General features: G+C 30.9%; 1 protein-coding gene across 2 annotated transcripts in view; it reads right to left on the bottom strand.

Moving 5' to 3' along the window:
* The window catches only part of LOC109594223 (homeobox protein prospero), a 47,578-nt gene extending 32,503 nt beyond the window's left edge, over nucleotides 1–15,075 (bottom strand). For both annotated transcript variants that reach the window (XM_049970759.1, XM_049970758.1), the window contains exons 1-2: nucleotides 15,051–15,075; nucleotides 2,376–2,422 (exon numbers count right to left, since the gene is read on the bottom strand). The gene's annotated coding sequence lies outside the window, so the exon portion shown is untranslated. The remainder of the gene's footprint in view (nucleotides 1–2,375; nucleotides 2,423–15,050) is intronic.
* Nucleotides 15,076–15,290: the final 215 nt, after the last annotated feature.

A 15,290-nucleotide genomic window follows, 5' to 3' on the forward strand; every position in this document is an offset into this window, starting at 1 on the left:
TAAAAATGTTTTTCCACAATTGAAATTGTCGCCGGACTAAAGAATTGCAAAGGTCACCTCTGCTAATTACGCCGTACCAATGGAAAACACGACCGGGATGAATCGTCACCGGGCGAACAACGTTACGTTCGACTTCTTAACTTTAAAATGCGGCTAGGCGAGGGCCCGTCCGAAATGAACTCCGTCGAGTTTTCTTTTGTCCGCCGCAGGGCTATCTCGGCTTCTTTATTTTATCTCTTTATGTTTCTTAAACACATTAAAACTGACCGCCAGATAAGAAATTTCCTTTTCACAGAGCACAACAAAGAAATCGTTTGACCGCAGAAGATTATAATTTGTTTTTATCAAACAAAACTGGTAACACGATACGTACCATTTGCAGTCTGCACAAATCGTTTGTTTTTCTGTGTTTAAATCGGCAGATGTCGACGTCAATAGATACGGAACAAATTCAATGTGCAATTGGCTTGCGATCGATCAAAACGCTAGACACCGATATTTTTAATTCCATTGCCAAATTCGAGAAACACAAAAAAGATAATGCTCACGCCACAAACCCGTGGGTGGCTTGTTGATTTCTTTTGTGGGCGTTTTTTTCGGGCCCAAATAAAAGTATACGTTTCACATCGTATGATGGATCGCTTTCCAATAATGTCCCGAAGAATGGTAAATATGCATTATATTTACTCCAGCTTTTCGCCAGCACGTATTGAGTAACCGACAATCTTAGTGTTACCATTATTATTGCCCGAAGGCGGTTGCTGAGAAATGTCAATTAAAATCTTGTTCAGGTAGGCGACATCGCAATGATGAGATCGAGGACAATAGGACGAAATGTCCGCAACATCCTGCATCGAAAGTTGTTTGTGTCGCGTCCGAGTAATGATACTTTATTTAAACAAAATTGGTGGGTAGGACATTGTCGGCCTTGTGAACATGAAAGGAGTGAAAATCCAAAACACTCCTTATATCCGGTGGTCTTCCATTGGTCAGAATTAAGATTGGCCGGCGAATCAAGCCGTGCCGTGGAAGCGTATCATTACGCCAGAACACGGCAAAAAAAAAGGCAAACAATGCCACGTAATTAAACCGAGGAACGGAACATGGAACGGAATAATAATAAAAAAAGAGTAATCATTAAATCAACATTAAATACATATCTTCCGTGAAAAATCTGGTCTGGCACGTATTGAAACCGGTACGACGAATATTGTGACAGCGTGCGGAGGAATTAAGGTTATGGACCTGTTGTCCAGCAACTATGATTCCTGTGCCCATTATATCGAAACGCATTAGACACCGTCAGATAACAATCGATGGATTTGCATAGCGCGGTCCATAGGAAACGGTTTATACTAATGAATGTCGAGATCCCAATGATTTTTTTTCTGTGCCACAACAATACTGAGCCCATGATGAATGGCCTGAAAGGAACTTAACTGTGGCGAAACAAAAAAAAACGCCGTTTCGGCGATCAAAAGCTAGGAAACGTGGAATTCAATTGGGAAAATTTGTTTGTTTTGGAATTTAATAAGCTGGTTTTGTGCGTTAACAACGGCAGGGAAAATGCTGTGAAAACGCCATGAATAATATATTGAAAAGGCATATAATTTTAGAAACTACAAAAGAAGTAACTTAGGATATTAAGTTGTTATCATCGTCTTGATCTAACTCCGCCTTTTGTCACGGAAGAAAACCCACCAATGGGAACAGGTGTAATAAACCCATAATGAATACCCGACTTTTATAGTTTGTATCTCATGACGGTCACTTCATTGATTTTCATTACTCCGACTTTATTAATTATGAATGCTATCTTTAAATGACTCTATCCATAAAATTATGATTACCTGCTTATCGGGGATCAGACGGATGGGGAAATGAATATAAGCGACTTGTGCAACTGATTAATCAACCCATCGATTACATTTAAGGTTCCATCGGTTATTAAGTAATTTTTTTTTGTTTGGAAATTATTGGAACGGAGGAAAATTATCTAGAAGAAATCAATTTATAATGGATTACTCACTTGCATAATTACGTCTTGCGTCGACAACCGCAAACTTTTATCACGGTTCGTACAAGTTCAAATTCTTCTTGATAAAAAAAAAATAACTTAAAGGCAATTATGTGCCAAAAATTAATTAGCACAATCAATTAGAGTTTCCGCTTCCTTTTTGATGACATAATTATCAGTGTTTTGAACGTGCTTAGGCTTTTCTTAGATTATTTTTATCGTAAGACCACCTACACGTCTGTGAAAAAAATATGTTGCTATATTTAACCCGCAACTTTGTATTGTTTGTTGGTTTTGATATGGAACAGAATAAATATACATATACATCGGATGCAATTTAAATTACTTAAAAACTTACCTTTTAGGGAGGGATGATATACAGTAATTTGATTCCATCTATGTAGTCTGCAACAAAAAAGAAAAAAAGAATGAAAGGTTAATTTAACAAACAATTAAAACTAACAAAGTAGGTTGTTTTTGGACCAATAATGGCAAACTTTCTAAAAATAACTTGCATAATGCAGACCACTTTAGCACGTCAGAAATCTAAAGAGGTTAATACGATATTGATTAAATAAAATTAGAAATTTAAATTTCGATGCGGGTAGAATCTTGTGCAAATGAAGAAAAACAGTTGAAAGCTTTATCGCGCTAAAGTCAATAGTCTGTGCCGGTGAAATATCCGACACAGATACGCGTTTATTATCCGTGTCGTTTTATTTATTTAGTTATTATATATTACAAATGAAACCTTAGTTATATAAATTTTTTGTTTTATTTCAGCAGTCACGGTTTTGTAATGCGATATTAAGTTGTTGTTTGTTAAGTGTCCGCGAGATAAAACGCCATATGGCGAAATGTCAATAAGTTTTAGAAACACGGATAATTAGAAATTTGTAACCGAATATAGGGGGAGGGAATTCTTAAAAACCGTAACGGCAATTTTTACGCCCCCTGAAACGTTATTTCTTAATTTACCCACATATGATACAGTCATTTTTTTTATTATTATTTCTGTGCGGTCAATGAAATTTAATATTTCGCTACTGGTTTGTAGAAAGTCAAGGTAATTTGAATAACCGTTCAAATATCACTTTGTAAAAAACACGTAAAATAAAATTCAAATAAGTACAATTTAGTTAAACAATTCAATTTTAGAATATAAAAAATATATAAACAGAAATATGTTACATTGTTATTAGCGTAACGTAAAATAAACATCTTTTTTAAATTATTAATTGTTATATGTATATATGATAATTTAATAAATTTTCAGAATATTAAAATAATGATAATGGACAAAACATAAAATACATTATTTGTAAAATATTAGTGTTATAAAAAATAATACAACCTTCATTGGTAAAACGTTAACTTTGTGGCTAAATATTATCATTCAATATTTATAATAATTTAATAAAATATTCATATAAAATTTAATTTTAAAGGAAATAAATATGTGCAAGTATAAAATAATAAATTGTTATTAATTTGTTAATTAACACAGTTATTCCATATTCTGTAAGATAAAATATTTTTACATAATACGTTATATTTTTATCTAGTAAAAATGTATCAAAATTTTTGTAATTAACCAAATGTTTACAATCATCAATAAAATCAATAAAAATGATAACTTAATGCGTATGTGTCTTTCTTTTCACAACAATATGTAATGATAAAATAATATATTACAGAATACAGGATAGAATTAGAAAAATTAGAATTTTTGTCTGCTATTATGGATAAAAAATATATACACATATTATTCAAAAACATGTGTGAATGCTTCTTTCCATAACAATGCATAATAATAAAAAAATATCTCTGAATACTGAGTAAAAAGAAAAAAAAAAACAGTCAATCTTGTTTCAGTTAACATGTTAGGAAAAATGCCAAATGTGTCGCAATATAGATTATTAACAAAATTTACAGATATTATGGACAAAAAATATATACACATATTGCTGAAAAAAGAAATAAATCAAACTAAAAAATTGGCAAATTACATCATGTACTAATTACTTTAATAGAAGAAATACTTGGAAACATGGCTCAAGCTTCGTAAAATAAATGATTAATAAGAAAAATTAGAAGGATTTATTAAATACCTTTTTGTCTGTTATTATGGACAAAAAATATATACACATATTGCTCAAAAAAGAGATAAACTAAACTAAAAAATGACAAATTACATCGAGTACCGTACGTGTATTTATTAGCAAAAACCAATGAAAAATATAACTTAGTGTTGTGTATGTTTCTTTCCATAACAGTGCGTAATAATAAGTAAATATTTCTGAATACTGAGTAAAATTAGAAAAAAAAGACAGTTATCTTCTTTCAATTAAAAGAAGAAATGTTAGGAAAACTGGCAAATGTGTCGTAAAATAAATATGATAATAACTCACAGATATAATTATAAAAATTAAAAGGCTGTATTAAATTCATTTTTGTCCGTTATTATGGATATAAACATGTATAAACAAATCGTTCAAAAAAATACAGGACTCATAAACCAAACCCCCACATGCGTGGGCCCGACAAACGCATTCTCGCACAAAAAGAAAACAGAATCGTACCGGGAGAAGAACTGCGTAAAAATCCCGGACAACAATTGAATCCGGATTAATGGCTGGCGCAAATATGCCGACCACGAATCTCATTAGGGGTAGTCTATCAAATTGTATTGAAGTTAGTAATTTGTCGTAATATAGTTGTAAATGCAATATGTACATTAGCAATTAGCGGGTGGCGGACCTGGTCGGAACGGCCGATTGCGTGCGCTTGCGTGCAGGGGGCGCCGTGCATTTCCGTTCCGGATATGTTATCCGGTAATTGCAAATAATGCGATGCGAGGAATTAATACATCACCCGAATGTGATATAAACATTTTTATTTTATTTTATCATTATTATTATTATTATTTGTTAATTATTTTTCATCATTATTATTATTTTCGGGTGTACGGTTTCGCGTGCGACCCTCGTCGCTAATTGATGCACGGGCGGGTGCCCCTGTTGCTTCGGTCGTCCAAATTTATTGGTATTTGATAAATAAATCAAAATTGTGTGTTTATCTAAACTTCGGTTTTTTACATGGACTACGTTTAAATGTAATGTGTGTGTGTGTGTGTGTTTGATTTTGTAAATCAATATGTCGTTAAATACAGTTTTTTTGATTACGTACAATGTAATAATGGGTTTTATTTGGTGTTTGCGTTTTTTAATGGAATGTTCCTTTTTTGTGAATATAACCAATTCGAAAATTTTTGTTTTTATGGTATTGGTAGAATGGTTTATTTCACATTCATGTCTAATATTTAAAAATATGAAATGTTTTTTAACTATTTACTTAATGCTAATTGTAAACACATAAAATACATAGAGATTAATGTTACAGAAATTATCTTCCTAATTAAATATTTAAGATTAGTATGTTTATTTAATTAAAATAATGTCTATAATTGTAACTGTGTATACATATGTAGTTTTAAAAGTAAGTTTATTTTTTATTAATAAATATTACATACATAAAATGTGTTGAAATAATTATTAAAGACGTTAATGCCCTACTAATTAAAATTAATTTAAATGTGAGAATTTTACAGAATATCATCTAAAATATTTTTTAAATTAATATACTTTTGATAAAAAATATTTTAATTAATAACGTTTAATAAATAAATTTTAAGATATTATTTAAAATAATGTCTATAAATCTAATTTTGTATTTCTTTAAAGATCGTCTGCAAATATTTTTAACTAAATTATAAAAATATTATATTAAGATATTTTTGATGAGAAATATTTAATATAAGAATGTTTACTTCTACTAATAAATAAACGTTGATTTTTTTTAAATAATATCTATAATTTTATTTTAAAATATCATCTAAACTATTCGTAACTATCAAATAATATTATAGATTATTACGAATTCGAGAAAAAAGAAATAATTAGTAAATTTTTTCTAATTATTATAAGTGGCGAAAGAATGTGTCTAATTTTGAAATAATACAATTATTATTTAAAAATCTTAAAAACTAACAAATTGTCTTATTTGCGTGTTAAGTAAGATAATTATTTTTAAATTAAGTAATTGTGACAAATAATTTCGTAAATTAATAATATTTAATATATTATTTTTTATTTCTATTAAAAAATTGTATATATGTGTAAATAGTTAATATTTAAGGTTTAATAGATTAAAAATGGCAAGAGATTAATTTTTAGATTAATATTTCGATAAAAAAGGTTAAAAATGTATCAAATTCTTTAAAAATTTAAAAAATGATTATTTTTTCTGAATAGTTAAGTTTTATTATAGTGTTTGTCTATTTATTTTAATTTTTACAATACTTGAAATATTTGTTTAATGTTTTATTATTATCAATAATTGTTTTTTAATAAGTGTTAATTCAAATTAAAATTACTGGCGCATCCGCTAAAATTGTAAAACGATAAAACCCCATAAATAGTGACCGAATAAAATTCAACCTTTTCTATTATTAATTCCAATGTTGTTTTACATTTTCCGTTCGCAATCGCCTCATTATCGAACACGAATTATAAGACCGGTAAGCGAAATCGATTTGAATAAAAAAAAAAATAAAACGAAAAAACGTTCAAACATTCTTTACATACGTTCGCCTCCCGAATGGGGTCGACCGGCTCATGTATCGGGTTATACCTGGAGAGTAGCCAACCCGGAATGCACCAAGCCCGCCATCCTCGCACCTCTCCGGCCACAATCTTAACGCGTCTCACCTTAACAGCAATTAAACCACCTGTATGCAATTTGGCGATTGTCGTCTCTCCATGTATGTGTGTGTATGTGCATGTGTGTATGTGTTTGTGTCAAAGCTCGGTGTGTGTGCAAACTCCACGTGGTAGCCACGTGACCGTGAGCGTAACATTTAATGAACAGACTTGCGGGGTACCGCAATTAACCATAATGTGTATGTAAACTAGTGACCAAATTATGTATGGGTGGTGGGGGTGTCATTGATGCACACCGACGATTGATATCGCGGGGACTATGTTTAGCGTTATACAAAAGCGAATAATATATATATATATATATATATATATATATATATATATATATATATATATATATAAATGTACCGATGAGGGAGCAACTTACAATCAATGCATCCCTAATTATATCCACGGTCAATTAAAATTATCCACCAACCACGCTTTTGTATGTACACAAAGAGTATTAATTAATAAAATTAATATACGAATCGAATAAACCCCGGATTAACCGAAAGTTAAATAGAATACTCGGATCGCTAAAAATTATTAAAATACTACACATTATTAATTTTATACATTTAAAAATAGTTTCAAATCGAATTTCTAGTGAAGTTTAAACATTAAATTTATTAAAGCGTTAAAAAATTATTTCATATTTTCAAAAAACCTTCAAATTAAGTTGAAATTTTTAGGAATCAATGAACTAACCGGGTACTGAATAGAATATTGAAAATAGTGAACACAATATATATTAGAGTACTTGGAGTACTAAAAAATATTAAAGTGTTAAAATTACTAACATTTGACATTTAGATCCAAAAAGTAAAATTTTCAAAATTGATATTAAAAAATTAAAAAACCAAAAGTTAAATAGGTTATTCACATAATCGAAAATTATTCAAACGCTAAAAAAAAACATTAATAAAATTATATATTTGAACGTCTTTCATATTAAGTTTAAAGGATTAGAAGATTAATTAAAAATGAAATAGAATATTTATAAAACTAAAATAGATAAATGAAAATATAATAGTTTCAAAAACTTTCTCAAGTGAACTTTAAACATAAAAATGTTAAATAGATTATCCAGACAACTAAATGTTATAATAATAAAAAAATAGATTAATAAAAAATTATATATTTGAAAATAGTCTAAAAAACTCAAATGAAGTTTAAATATTAAAGAATTAAGGAGCTAATAGTTTTCAAAGAACTAAAATTAAACAAAAATATTAGTAAAATTATTCGTCTGAAAATTGTTTTAAAGAGTTTTTTAAGTGAAATTTAAACTTTAGATGATTAAAGGAGCAATCAAAAGTAACATAGATTAAATAGGTAGATTATATAAAAATATAATATTAATATTATACACTTGAAAAGTATCAAAAAGTTCGCCATATGAAGTTTTAACTTTAAATGATTAAAGAACTATCCAAAATTTAAACAGAATATTCACGAAATTAAAAGTTAATAAAATACTAAAGAAAAACATTGATATAAATTATATACAGTTTTAAAAAATCAAATGATGTTTAATCATTAAATGATTAAAAAAGTAACCAAAAGTTAAAGAGATTTCTTCATAGAACCAAAACAGTTACTTAAACTATACTTATGAAGTTAGTTTAAAAAGTTTTTATGTGGAGTTGTTAAATAAGAAAAGGATTAATAATACAATAAATAAATAATTATTAAATAATTTAAGGATTAAACAAAATTTAAATAATTAAAAGTGATTAAGATACAAAGTTTAATAATTAAAGAGTTGAAAAATTATATATTTAAAATTATATAGAATATTTAAAGAACTAAAAATAATTAAAAACTTTAAACAAGAATAATAAATTTTACAATTATATTTGTAAAACTGCTTTAAAAAATTTAGAATTCTAAACATTAAAACTGTCGTTTTAATAATTAAAGAACCATATTTAATTAACACAATGAAACGAACTTGAATGGCGTACATAATGAAAATTGCAATACGCCAATATTTGAATAGGTTCTTGTAAACACAATCGATAAATATTTTATATGAAGTTATTCCCATATTTTATGTGAAAATTGATAGTATTTATATTGGAACCGTTATGTACGAAGCCCACATTCCCACCGCTCGTATAAAATGACAGTCAGTAGTACCCCTACATATGCCGCTGAAAATACGCTAAGTGTGTTAACGTGGTTGCATACCATCGGAAAACGTCGGCTTTTATTTTTTCCGCCGGCGAATTTTTAACGGCCCCCTAAAAATAAAAAACGCGTCCGCAATTTTTCGGGGCATGCGCCCTCAATAATGCAACGATACATTAGCTAATGAACTTTAAAATGTGAACGCGTGTATGTTTTTTTTTCATCATTTTTTTCTTCCCGTTCAGTTTATTAGCTGCAAAATATTTCAAATTTAAAAACGAAAATGCCGATGTATTTTGTGTTTAATTAAATATTGATTCTCGTTGGTGCGCTTTGAAAATTCCAAATATTTATTAAAACCTGCGTTCTGTTTTCATAAATGTTGTTTTCTGCATTAGGATATTTTTGACCTGGACATAAACTAAAATGAATATGTTTTCATTCCATTTAATAAAACAACAAGCGGCATTAACATAAATATGCATTATTTGCTGGCCCGAAATGTGCTGAAAACACATTTTCAGCAACATTTCACACGCTCCCATTGATCCGGGTCTAAGATTTTTTTTTTTTTGGGCTCCCCGTGAAAATGACTGTTATGTGCAACTCGTACGATGTAATTGACGAGATAATTTTTCGGACGGCCGCGCTAGCGGCGGGGGATGCACGGGGGGTGGCGAAAAAATTGCGAACGCGACGATTTTGCGGAGTGATAATTTAAATTTATAGAAATCCGGGCCGCACAAAGGCTAATAAACCTTTACGTATTTGTAAAATGCGCGTATAATAAATAAATATCAGGCGCAAATGATAATGAAAAAAAAAAGGCGAAAAGCCCAATTACCACGTCTTTATGGGAGTGTTTAATATGGATTTAGTTTCGGCTTTTCCGTACGCACCGTATGCGACGATCCGCGATAAATGAACGTATTTTAATATGCGAGAGTAATTTATCGGATATTTTTTTAATGGGGGTGAAATTGGTGGTGTATCGGTGGCCTGTTAAACTTTATATATATTTAATGTTTTTAAACGTATTAAAATTAACTAAAATTAAATAATTTAAAACGATTTAATCAATTGCTAGTGATTAAACGTAACAAATGAAAAACATATATATGAATATATGTAACATATTCAATATTGAATAACGTTTTAAAGTAAATATAATTTGAGCTTTAATATCCATTATTCATTGATATATTTACTATTGAAAAACAAATTACACTGATATAATAATATTCCGCAAAATTGGCTTTGATTTTACGAACCGCTAAAAATTCCACACCGCGAACTAACTTCCCCCTGTTAATTATTAAATACAATATTAGTTTCAATTACAATATTATCGACGCATATTTGACACCGACCTATCCCAACAATACAATAATGTTAACAGTAAACATTCGATAGCATTACAACAGATACACAATTGTTTAATACGTCACCAGTTGACGACTGAATTCCCTTTCTTTGTCCGCCAATAAAACGTCGCGGGTTTTCTTCCGTTCAACTTACCTGTCCGGATTAAAAATTTGGCGTGCACGCCGCCACCAAAGTATTTCGGGCTGGTCGAATTTCGAGTTTCTGCAACGGAACAATGTGCAAGCGAAAGAGGGGTGCCGTTGAGGGCAACGAATTTACTCTTTTGTTGTAACCCCCATCTACCACATAAACAGCGAACTAAGTCCGGTTTCTACCCTCATGTATTTAGGTAATTAAAAGTGTTTTTAATGAAGGGTGGCACAGTCTGGACGACTTCGCCCCGATTTTGATGATCGCTTCGGTTTTTTTTTTTTGAAAACGTTAGTTCCTACGCCGGCTGCCGTAATTAGTTGGCGCAAGAATGTCGAGGTCCGTCCTCCGTTTTTTATTGTTCCCGCAAGTAATTTTAAATTGCCTCTATAGGAAAAATAATAACCGCTCGCACACACACACATTTTACTTGTTCCGCGCTTTTTATTTTACGTTTTGCCAGTCACAAAACAGAACCGGTTTTCTGGACAATAAGAACCAAATAAAAGGAATACCTACATCCCTTATGTCCTATATGTTTTCAAGTCACCTAACATGTTATACGCGTATTGTTTCAATAGAATGCTGCGGATGTTGCATTCAAAATTAAATAAGCTGCGAATGTTCAGTTCACTGTTGGGAACTTCTGACGAACACACAACGTAAGAGCAAATTTCTGTTGTTTCTGTTATCTTTATCTCCGCGTTTCGTGTTGTTATATATATTTTTTTCTGCGCCACGCAAATACGGTCTCAAAAGATACTGGATGATGATTTTATGCGTCGACATAAAGGTACTGTTCACGGTGGTATTTGTTTTCTAGTACTTTAAATTAAACGAAAAAAAATAACAACTACAGATATAATTGTGCTTAATATAAAATTCGTTTAATTGCTACGTTTCATTCGTATTTACGAAGGAAAATAAATACTTACAAGTTGTGCTGTTAAAATAAATTTAGTTTACTTTGCGAATTAAAATACAGAGATGAATTTATTTATGTGCAATGCATATTTTTTTAAAACAACTGCATTGAATAATTAAGAGTAAATAATGAGTAAGCAATTCATAGAATAAAAGTTGTACTAACAACAAAAAAGAAATGTCTCCTTTAAATTTATTTTTAATGTTTGCGAAAAATATTTTTGAGCACGTCAGAATAAAAACAGGACAAATATTTAACTAAGAAATTAATTGGATAGAGAAAAACTGATTTATTGCAAAATATATTTTTAAACAAAAAACTACATTAGATAATTAAGAAAAAAATTCTATTAATTTGTAAGATAAAAAATTGTACTACATCATTAGAGCATTCAAAAAGGAACAACTCCTTTTAAAATTTATTTTAAACCTAAACAAAAAAATTATTATTGCATTAAATATTAAAAAAAAATACTAATAATTAATTTGTAGGATAAAAATTGTGTTACATGATTAGAACATTTTAAAAGGAAGAACACTCTTTTAAATTTATTTCTTACATGTGTTTACTCAAAAATTTAAGTGTGAAAATTCTTGAAGTATAGAGAAAAATATATTTAATGAATAATATATTTTTAAAGACAAAAATTAATTAAATAATTAAGAAAAAATTACTAGTGAGTAATTTTGTAGGATAAAAAATGTACCACTATAAAAAACTTTACATTTAGATACACCAAAAATTTAATTAAACGAAAGATAATTTAAAACATTAGTAAAAAAACAAATCTTTACTTTAAGCACACTTATATTACATATTTAAAGTCTTAGAGGTAAAAGTTTCGGTTTATGCCAGATTGAATCATTTTATAAACCACATAGAATATTCAGGTTATTAATTAAAACTTAAAAAATCAAATTGAAACTAAAATCAAACTTGCATAAACAAAAAAAAATATATATTTATATAAAAATATATTTGCGCCGTTGTATACAGATCAACACGAAACCGTCTAAAATATCTGATACAAAGTTAGTCGAATTAATTCAATGATATAAATTATAGTAAAGTGTGTGCCGGTGTGTAAAATAAAATAAGAAAGATATTTCAGTTATACAAAACATTTTCGAGAAATTGTGAGCTAATTTAAAAAACGCGTGACAATAATTTATTCAAAAAATATTTTTTCAGTTAAATAAAATTAACCGTTAACTGTCGCAGTATTAATAATACAAATTTAATAATTTAAAGTTCAAATTAAGTGTGTGGAGTACAATTTAAAACCAGCTTATAATAAATTTCGACGAGTGGATAACTTTCGAAAAGCGTTAACAATAACAACAAAATATCGAAGCGAAAAAATAAATAAATAAATAAAATAAAACAAAACCAAAACAAAAGCAAATTTATTAAAGTAACATCGAGAACACATGACAACAACATGCTATCAACCATTTACCTTAAAGTCTATAAAGTAATCCATTTTATAAATAACAATCACATAGTGGCAAAGTCCGTTGCTAGTCCGTCGCCAAATGAAATGAAATAATAAAATAATAAACCCAAGTCCATACGCACTAAAAGGACAAAAAACACTAAGCAGCAGCAGCGGCGGCAACAGCAGAAGCACAAGTGCGGCCAGAAGGAAGTCAAGACCGCGAATAAGTCGTTTGGATTCCAAGTCCGAATGAGCCGGGCTGTGGCGTTATGGTCAGCGCAGGACTGTTGTTGATCGCGTCCTTCCTCGACGAAGGATACCAAAGGAGTGAAGGCGTCGTACTAAGACATGGGTTTAAGGCGCTCCTTCAACGAAAGACAGCGCCGTTACAGGACGCCGGCCGACGACTGCGAGAAGACGTCGTAGGGGAACGACGCGCGCTCAACCACCCCCCTCCCTCTTTAAGGGCGCCGCCACGCCTCCCGGGTAGGGGAGGACGCTAATTAAGTGATATTTTTAAGTAGCCGCCAAGATTTTTTAAAGGACTACTCTCGGTTTCGGTGTTTGTGTGTGTATGTGTGTATGTTTTGTTTTGTTTTTTTTTTTTTTATTTTTGTTTTTCGTTTATTCCCTCAGCCACACATTCACGCCTTTGTCGACTGGCGCCACGGTTCTTCGGACGCTTTATTTCACGCTTTGCGTCGTTCGCGACGTTTGAAAAAAAAAAAAAAAAAAAAATAACAACGGCGAATGAAAATCGTTCTTGAAAAAATTCCATTCAACAGTTATATGCCACTTTTGTCGTTCGGTGCGATTCTTTTAATTCGCACGCACGGCCCTTTGACGTGTGCGGCATAAAGAAAAAACATTTTCTAATGTCACATTACGAAGGCACATACGGAATTTAATTTCGCACCGCCGCGACTTCAACGATAATGGCGCAGAAAAATCTGAATTAAACATATCAGTATGCATGTACACAAAAAAAATTGTGTTGAGGTTTTTTCAATATTTTTTTTTTGTGCAAAATCAAGTTGGCTCAAATTTATCAAATGTCAACTAGATATATTTTGCAGTATTAAAAATATTGGTTGGAAGGTCAATATTTAACAAGTAGCTCAAACTTGCGAATTCACCATTTTTTTAAAAAACGTCACAGACATCGAATAGTCTGACTATAATAATGTAACATAGATCTATCTACTAGATTTCACTCTTGGACAATGCACATGTCTGCCAAAAAATTTATATTCAATTAAAAATAATAAAAAAAAATATAATTTTGTAATATTTTTGCCAACATGCAGATTCAGGCAAGCATTAAATAAAACAAAAAAAAAAACAAAAAAAAAATCGTCTAACTTAGCCCCTATTTACTTTATCGCATTTTACTTTTTAAATTAGCCACTATTATTTTTTTCTCCGACACGTCTTTAAGTTATTAAAAGTTCCACAATTTAAAACGCGAGAGCTTTTCAAATTTCTAAAATCGAAACACACAATCGAATCGTACACCGCCATCCCCTCCACCGGCTAAAACTTTCCCGTTCTTTTTTTCCGTTGATTTGTTTTGATCTGACCTGGCCGACGACAAAAAGACAAAAACACTCGCCATACAAAATAAAGCGCGGTTCGATGCCCCTCAATGCGGACTCCAGGATTGGATGTCCGTGTGTCTATCGGGACACCTAGTCTCGATCTGATGATGCGAGGAACGAATTGAAAAAAGAAAAACAACAACCAAATAAATAAATAAATAACGAGGCAAAAACGTGTGCGAGTCAAGGAAAACGGCTGCATAAAAAAAAAAAAAACAAACGGAAAAAACTATCATGTGTTGTTTGGAAAACAGATTTGTTAAGCACATGCAGGTTTTTTTTTTTGGTTTTTTTACTTATTTAGGCAAAGTCTTTCACAGAGTTCTTGTCCGGTGCAGCACAGTCGGCAAAACTAAACTCGCGAAACTTTATCAACTGCAGTCACTTTTTTAGCACTCTCCTCCTTAGACACTCGGGCCAGTTTTTATTTATTTTTTTTATTCTGCACCAGCCAGTTCGTCACTCAACCGGTTTTACGTGTCCGTACGTCGTTCACTTCACTGAGTTTTAAACTGGAGAAAAAAATACTCGCCAATGGGGAAAAAATTAAAAAAAAAAAAAAATAAAAAAAAAAATTAAAAAACAAATAAAACAAGCATCGCTCTACGCGTGGCAGCCGCGTTCGGGGTGCGGGTGGAAAAAAATGTTCAGTCAGCCTTACCTCGTGTGCGTTCCCTATTCTTAAAGATTAAAAAATTCGCGTGCACTTCGTATAGGAATCATAACACTTGGGGTACATGGCAATGAATGTCCGTCTTGTGGGATACTATCAGGCATTATCAAGGAGTGGGGAGACGCATGAGCACCGTCGCGACGCCAAGGATGCCGATCGGTGGCGCCCTCGCACATCCTTCGGCGTCGGCGGGAACTTTTCACGCAGCTTTTTACGTACGCACCGGGG

The sequence above is a fragment of the Aethina tumida genome, chromosome 1 (genome assembly GCF_024364675.1).
Source record: "Aethina tumida isolate Nest 87 chromosome 1, icAetTumi1.1, whole genome shotgun sequence".
Classification (NCBI taxonomy): domain Eukaryota; kingdom Metazoa; phylum Arthropoda; class Insecta; order Coleoptera; family Nitidulidae; genus Aethina; species Aethina tumida.